Here is an 8,805-nt window from a genome sequence, read left to right as displayed (position 1 = left end):
CCTAGTGGCGGGGCAGGAATAAAGACGTAGACAGAGAATGGACTTGAGGACATGGGGGGCAGGGGAGGGGGAAGCTGGGGCGAAGTGAGAGTAGCATCGACGTATATACATTACCAAATGTAAAATAGATAGCTAGTGGGAGGCAGCAGCATAGCACAGGGAGATCATCTCGGTGCTTTGCGATGCCCTAGAGGGGTGGGATAGGGAGGGTGGGAGGGAGGCTCAAGAGGGAGGGGATATGTGTGTGCATATGGCTGATTCACTTTGTTGTACAACAGAAACTAACACAGTATTGTGAAGCAATTATACTCCAATAAAGATGTGTAAAAAAAAAAAAAGAAACGTGGTGTTGCGGTATCCTGATGGAAGGTTATGCATTTTCTGTTGACTAATTCCAGACACTTTTTGTCGAGTGCTGTTTTCAGTTGGTCTAATTGGGAGCAGTACTTGTTGGAATTAATTCGTTTGGTTTTCCGGAAGGAGCTCATAATAGAGGACTTCCTTCCAATCCCACCATATACACAACATCACTTTCTTTGGATGAAGACCGGCCTTTGGTGTGGTTGGTGGTGGCTCATTTCACTTGCCCTACAATCTCTTCTGTTCCACATTATTTAAAGAATTTTTTAAAAATTAATTATGGCTGCGCCAGGTCTTAGTTGCGGCATGCGGGATCTTCGTTGCGGCATGTGGGATCTAGTTTCCTGACCAGGGTCGAACCTGGGCCCCATATCTTGGGAGCACGAAGTCTTAACCACTGGAACACAAGGGAAGTCCCCTGTTCCACATTATCATACAGTATCCACTTTTCATCACCCGTTACAATTTGTTTTAAAAACGGAATGTTTTCATTACATTTAAATAGAGAAGCACATGCAGAAATATGGTCAAGAAGGTTTTTTTCGCTTAACTTATGTGGAACCCAAACATCAAAGCGATGAACATAACCAAGCTGGTGCAAATGATTTTCAGTGCTTGTTTTGGATATTTTGAGTATGTTGGCTATCTCCTGAGTGTTATAACGTTGATTGTTCTCAATTAATGTCTTGATCTGATTACCATCAACTTCAACTGGTCTACCGACTATGGAGAACCGTCCAGTAAGAAATCTCCAGCATGAAACTTTGCAGACCACTTTTGACACATTCGGTCAGTCATAGCACCTTCTCCGTACACTGCACAAATCTTTTTTTGCATTTCAGTTGCATTTTTACCTTTCTTGAAATAATAAAGCATAATATGCTGAAAATGTTGCTTTTTTCTTCCATCTTCAATATTAAAATGGCTACACAAATATTCACCAATTTTGATAAGCTTCTTTTTAAAATGCATGCTGATATGACAGCTGTCAGAATATGATCTAACAAAATTGTTTCAAATGAAGTTAAAGATAACTAAGTGCTACTAGAGCCATCTGACGCAAAAAACCGAACGAACTTTTTGGCCAGCCCAACATATACAAAGAAAAGTAAGTTTCCTTTCCAGCTCTACCCTCAATTCCCCATTCCTTTTCCCAGAAGCAAGAATGGCTATTAGTTTCTTGTCTGCCTTTCCTAGGTAACTAAACACGTATACGTGTATATATATGTGCATAAATATATTTCCTCAATTTTTCCTTACCCCAATACTACATATTATACACACTGCTCTGCACCTGAGTCCTTTTCAATTAATATATCTTGGAGACTTTGAACAAGTCTAAAAGCAGGATGGTATGCAAGATGAAGAGTGATTTAAAACTGTCCTACTATGGTTGGGCTCTAAAGCATTTCCATCTCTTTGCCAGTGTAGGCAGATGGCCCAACCATGGGAATTATGGACGCTTTTCCGGCCCTTGACATGCATTGGCTGTTTCTTTCCAAACAAAGGGAAAAGTTTGCTCAGTATTTTTACTGAAGTTCGGCAGGTTGTGATACCTGAGATTCCTGACTCAGCTAGATGGACCCTGTTTCCCCAGCAGTGTGTGTAGCATTCACCAGAGGTCCCTAAGCCTGGGTAGAATTACTGGCCTGTGCAGAGGCCTCTTTAAAAGCCAAGGCTGCTTTTATATCAATGGGAGATCCCCGGGGCCTCCCCAAACAGGAAGTAGTTGTGCAGACTACTCATTTCAGACCCAAAGTGCATGTGACCCAACCATTTTTTTAAAATTTCTTAGATAAGCTTCACTGATTCTATCCTGAAATTCTTCAGAAGGCTCATCATACTTTCCTCAGACTGGGGTGACAGCAGAGAAGGGAGTTCAGTGAGAAGACCACCTTAGGGAAATGCTGACTAAGCTCAGGGCCAATGCTTACTGAAATTTACCTCACAACCTCCCGGGAAAGCCATGGTCTTGTTTGCTCTTGTAAACAAGGCCTGTCTCTCTGCCCCTGGATTTCCATTTTGTGTCCCACCAAAGATCAGACTGGAAGATCCTGGCCAGTTTGGGTGGTGCAGACCTATCACCCTACTATTTCTTTGTGCTCTCCATAAAGCCCTGAAATATTCTGACCAACCAGGATGAACTCTTTTCAAGGTCCAGAGAACTCTGAGGAATTTGCCCATTCTCTTCCTCCCCAGCTGCCCAGGTTACTGGCATATGCTCAGAAAGGTGCTAGTGGAATGGGTAACCTAGCACTGCTAGAGTAGTTGGTCCGGGACAAGGGTGAGGGAGAAGAATCAACCACTTTGGACTCAGGATAGAAAGGAAAGCAGGGCCACCAAGGGAGCTGTAGTTATTCCTTCCATGTTGCTATTTGGCTGTAGTTTCTCTCTTCCATACCATCAGTGAGCCCCAGTGAAACCACAGGTTGTTCTGGTTATTTGTATTTTTGCTCTCAGATTCATTCTCTACCCTACCTCTGCCCTATTCTGCAATGCAGGGAAATGCATTTCCCAGGCTCCCATATCATGCAAAGTGAAAATGAAATTCCCTACAATGTCTCACAAGGCACTCTACCTCCCCCTAGCTAATTAGGATCCAGCTACACTGGTCTTCTTGCTATTTCTGGAATATAATAGCTAGCTCCTGCTGTAGGACCTTTGCACTTGCTGCCCCTCAGCCTAGAAGCTTGTTCTCCAGATTTCTACATGGCCAGTTCCCTAACTTCTTTCAGGTTTTAACTCAAAGTTACTTTCTCAGGGGCCCTTTCTTGGCCACACTATCTCAAATTTCACACACACATCCCAGCCATTTAATATCCTGCTGCCCTCTTTATTTCTCCTTAGTATTTATTATCATCAAACTTATTACGTATTTTATCTTGTTATCATTTGCCTCACCCACTAGAATGTAAACTACATGTGCGCAGGGATTTGGTTCTGTATTTTTTTGTAGTTAATGAATCCCTGGAGGTTAGAACAGTACCTGGAACTTAATAGGTACTTTATAAATATTTGTTTAATAAAATGTATGATGGCATTGTTTGTCATATCTTGGAGTTGGTAACAACCTAGCATCTATCATGGGGGAAAGAAAAGTAAAATGGGTGGGTGCCCACTATGAAATTATTTACAGCAGTCAGAAACAAAGGACTAAATGTACACACAGAAACTTGGGTAGAACCCAAAGTCACAATGCTGAGTGAAGAACATACACAAAATTAGGAAACAATTACACACAAAACAACTACACAGTCTACAAGGATACATACAAATTCAAAATACATATCAAACACATTAGAGAGGGGGTGAAAGTAGGGAATAGGGATAAAAGAAAGTAATAAATTAAGATAAAAATAAATAAAGCAAGAGAGGAGTCTTGCACCCATCCATGTGGATCAAGGGCAGTGAATTGAGATTAACACTGTACCTGAGGTCCATCCCAAAATTATTTAATGTTGTGAATACATATTTTAGTTTCATACAAAAATTTTAATAAGAAACCTAAAAATATGTATTTGGGGCTTCCCTGGTGGCGCAGTGGTTGAGAGTCCGCCTGCCGATGCAGGGGACACGGATTCGTGCCCCGGTCCGGGAAGATCCCACATGCCGCGGAGCGTCTGGGGCTGAGCCTGCTCGTCCGGAGCCTGCGCTCCGCAACGGGAGAGGCCACAACAGTGAGAGGCCCGCGTACCGTAAAAAAAAAATAAAATAAAATAAAATAAAATGTATTTGTATGAGTATCCATAACAGACTTCAAATGCATATTTATTTATTTTTTTCTGAGAAATATTAAAACAAATTTTAACAGCTGTATTAGGGCATAACTGACATACAGTAAATTGGACATATTCAAAATGACGGGTTAAGTTTTGGCAAATGTATCACTCTATGAAATCATCCTCACAATGGGGGGCCAACTTGCCCATTAGGCATGGTAGTCATACAACTACAAAAATATTTCAACTTATTTTAAATCCAAAATGCCTTAATTTTTAAAAAAATCATTTAAATTCAAAATAAAATAATGAAAATTTACAAATGATTTTATATAATATTAATACCTTCATCTTTATACCAATGCATCTGTAAAATATCTTATATTAATAAATTATATATTTGTCATTTATTATATATAATAGTATATTATATTCAATTATATATTATATGTTATATATAAATGAACTATATTAATACATATAAATTTTAAATTAAAGAAAAGATTTTTAACATTTAAACATTATTTTTTATGAAGAGTCCCAGGAAGGTCAAAGTATCTAGGGCCAATGAAAGTCATAATGCAGCCCTGTCACAATTAAGATAGGGAACATATCCATTGTCTCCCCCCCAGTTTTCCCTTTCTAATCCTTATTGCCTGCCATTCTCCTTCCACTTACACGCAATCACTGATCTGCTTTCTGTCATTATAGTTTTCATTTTCTACAATTTTATATAAGTGGAGTCATATAACACTCTTTTTGACTGGGCTTCTTTCACCCAGCATAATAGTAATAATAATTTTTTTTTTTTTTTTCCTGAGCAGCATTCCATTGTATGGATGTAACCATAATTTATCTTCATCTGTTGGGTGACGTTTGGGTTGTTTCCAGCTTTGGGCTGTTACAAATAAAGCTACTATGAGTATTCGTGTACAAGTCTTTCTATGAGCATACACTTAATTTTCTCTTGGAAATACCTAGGATTAGAATGGCTGAGTCTATAGTAGTAGTTTAACTTTCAAAGAAACTGTTAAACTGTTTTCCAAAGTGAATGTAACATTTTACATCCCCCCAACCCCCATCAGTGTATGAGTGTTCCAGTTCTTCCACATCCTGGACACCTGGTATGATAGGCATTCTAATACATGTGTATGATATCTCACGTTTTAATTTTGCATTTCCCTAATGATTAATGATGTAGAACATCTTTAGATATGATTATTTGCTATCCGTCTATCTTCCTTGGAGAAGTGTCTGTGCAAACTGCCGTGTGCGTGTGTGTGTGTGTGTGTGTGTGTGTGAAAATAACTTAATTAAAAGAAAATATACATTGTTTCCACCTGATTCAGAACCAAGGGCTTAGGGCCTTGGGATTCCCTGTGGGGAAAGACTCAGAGGAGGGAGGGAGAAAGAATCTCCATGACTGCGAACTTAAAACTGAATGCATGTGGACAGTTTAAATCGAAAAAAGAAATAGGCAGGTTTGTTGGGGGTGGAGAGCAGAGCGACTTGTAACACTGGCTCTGGAACTATGTGCCATTCATTCCTCTGGACTGCATGCAGGGTGAAGATATCCGCCCTTCAGCTTAAAGCGAGATAATGCCAGGCACACAGCTGGGTCTTGATACAGGTTTGCAAATTCTCTGGAGGAGACAGCCCCTTGCAGACCCAGCTGAAGAAGGAGCCTGAGCAGAGTTTGAATAAGGGACCAGCCTGAGTTTCAGGACACCGCCCTGAACCAGAACTTGGTTCTGGGGATCCGGATCGGAACCGATGACTTCATTCGAGTGGCCAAAAGTGCTTTACCTCTCTGGTGTCAGAAAAGATAAGAGAAAAACTGCAGGACCGCCGCGGGGGTCAGTGCTTCAACCAGGGAAAAAAAAAAAAAAAAAAAGAGCCTTGCGTTTTGTTTCCGCCCGGTTTCGAACCGGGGACCTTTCGCGTGTGAGGCGAACGTGATAACCACTACACTACGGAAACAGCCGACAGCTGTTGTTTCAAAAACTAGTCTTGAAATACAGCAGCTCGTCACTGTGTCCCCGCCAGTGAGAAAAGTGCCGGGGCGGGTCGACCACAGCCTAGGCTCACCCAGAGGCCTGGAAAGTGGCAGGCAAAGCCCGGATGCGCGCCCGGCATCATGGCTACAGCACCAGGTGAGCTCGATGGTGCCTCATCAGGAAACTTGCAGCACAAGTGGAGCTCCAGCCAGTGTCGTTGCTGTTGAAAGCCTGAGTCTGTGGGCCAAAGCTCCAGGCTTCCTCAAATGCTCGTTCTGCAGTTTTCCGGATCCTGCAGGTCCCGGAGGAACGCTTGGTGGGGAGCCGGACCACCCTGGGGTCAGGTCACCCTCTGGCACTTAGCGCGTGTCCCCTGTTCCGAGACTGGAGAAAAATGGTGCAGTAACTACAGGTAGGAAGAGACTTAGGGGACAGACTCGGTCAAGATAAGGAAAACCAGCTCATATGTGAAACAAATATACACCTTTAGTTTTCCCAGTACTTACTTTAGAAAGCAATTGTAATGGAAAAACTGTTTTCTCCTTCCTACGTCTTTCTTCCCTTTACTACTCACACCAGCACTTCACTTCTGGTCACCAAGTGTGTGGAGGTTCTTGCCCCACACCAAGCAATTCTCTGTCTCTGACACCACCTAGGTGTTCCACAGTTTAACTCAATTCTGACACTACCTACTTGGAGATTAGATTAAAGGCTCAGTCCTACAAGAGTGCCCTCACCCCCTTCATATGCCAGTCTCAAGCCCAAGTTATCACCTGAACTTTTTTTTTAATTTTATTTACAGCAGGTTCTTATTATCTATTTTATACATATTAGTATATATGTCAATGCCAATCTCCCAATTCATCACACACACACCGCCCCCCCCCACTTGGTGTCCATACATTTGTTCTCTACATCTGTGTCTTTATTTCTGCCTTGCAAACTGGTTCATCTGTACCATATTTCTAGATTCCACAAATATGCGTTAATATGCGATATTTGTTTTTCTCTTTCTGACATACTTCACTCTGTATGACAGTCTGTAGGTCCATCCACATCTCTACAAATGACCCAATTCCATTCCTTTTTATGGCTGAGTAATATTCCATTCTATATATGTACCACATCTTCTTTATCCATTCATCTGTCGATGGGCATTTAGGTTGCTTCCATGACCTGGCTATTGTAAATACTGCTGCAATGAACATTGGGGTGCATGCGTCTTTTTGAATTATGGTTTTCTCTGGTTATATGCCCGGTAGTGGGATTGCTGGGTCATATGGTAATTCTATTTTTAGTTTTTTAAGGAACCTTCATACTGGTCTCCATAGTGGCTGTATCAATTTACATTCCCACCAACAGTGCAAGAGTGTTCCCTTTTCTCCACACCCTCTCCAGCATTTGTTGTTTATAGATTTTCTGATGATGCCCATTCTAACTGGTGTGAGGTGATACCTCATTGTAGCTTGATTTGCATTTCTCTAATAACTGAGCAGCTTTTCATGTACCTCTTGGCCATCTGTATGTCTTCTTTGGACAAATGTCTATTTAGGCCTTCTACCCATTTTTGGATTGGGTTGTTTGTTTTTTAATATTGAGCTGCATGAGCTGTTTATATATTTTGGAGATTAATCCTTTGTCCATTGATTCGTTTGCAAATATTTTCTCCCATTCTGAGGGTTGTCTTCTTGTCTTGTTTATAGTTTCCTTTGCTGTGCAAAAGCTTTTAAGTTTCATTAGGTCCCACTTGTTTATTTTTATTTTTTCACTTGTTTATTTTTGTTTTTACTCTAGGAGGCTGGTCAAAAAAGATCTTACTGTGATTTATGTCAAAGAGTGTTCTTCCTATGTTTTCCTCTGAGAGTTTAATAGTGTCCGGTCTTACATTTAGGTCTTTAATCCATTTTGAGTTTATTTTTGTGTGTGGTGTTAGGGAGTGTTCTAATTTCATACTTTTACATGTAGCTGTCCAGTTTTCCCAGCACCACTTATTGAAGAGACTGTCTTTTCTCGATTGTATATCCTTGCCTCCTTTGTCATAGATCAGTTGACCATAAGTGTGTGGGTTTATCTCTGGGCTTTCTATCCTGTTCCATTGATCTATATTTCTGTTTTTGTGCCAGTACCATATTGTCTTGATTACTGTAGCTTTGTAGTATAGTCTGAAGTCTCAAGATTGCTTTGGTTATTCGGAGTCTTTTTTGTCTCCATACAAATTTTAAGACTTTTTGTTCTAGTTCTGTAAAAAATGCCATTGGTAATTTGATAGGGATTGCATTGAATCTGTAGATTGTTTTGGGTAGAATAGTCATTTTCACAATATTGATTCTTCTAATCCAAGAACGTGGTATATTTTTTCCATCAGTTTGTGTCATCTTTGATTTCTTTCATCAGTGTCTTATAGTTTTCTGAGTACAGGTCTTTTACCTCCTTAGGTAGGTTTATTCCTAGGTATTTTATTCTTTTTTTTTGCAATGGTGAATGGGATTGTTTCCTTGATTTCTCTTTCTGATCTTTTGTTGTTAGCATATAAGAATGCAAGAGATTTCTGTGCATTAATTTTGTATCCTGCAACTTTACCAGGTTCATTGATTAGCTCTAGTAGTTTTCTAGTGGCATCCTTAGGATTATCTATGTATAGTATCATGTCACCTGCAAAGAGCGACAGTTTTACTTCTTCTTTTCCAATTTGTATTTCTTTTATTTCTTTTTCTTCTCTGACTGCCGTG

General features: G+C 40.4%; 1 non-coding gene across 1 annotated transcript; it reads right to left on the bottom strand.

The window, feature by feature from the left end:
* Nucleotides 1–5,986: 5,986 nt before the first annotated feature.
* On the bottom strand, nucleotides 5,987–6,059 carry TRNAV-CAC (transfer RNA valine (anticodon CAC)). Its single transcript has one exon. It is a non-coding gene; the product is annotated as a tRNA-Val (tRNA).
* Between the last annotated feature and the right edge of the window lie 2,746 nt (nucleotides 6,060–8,805).

The sequence above is a fragment of the Physeter macrocephalus genome, chromosome 4 (assembly GCF_002837175.3).
Source record: "Physeter macrocephalus isolate SW-GA chromosome 4, ASM283717v5, whole genome shotgun sequence".
Lineage (NCBI taxonomy): Eukaryota > Metazoa > Chordata > Mammalia > Artiodactyla > Physeteridae > Physeter > Physeter macrocephalus.
Note: the sequence above shows the minus strand (reverse complement) of the source record. Positions and strands in the feature narration are given on the sequence as shown.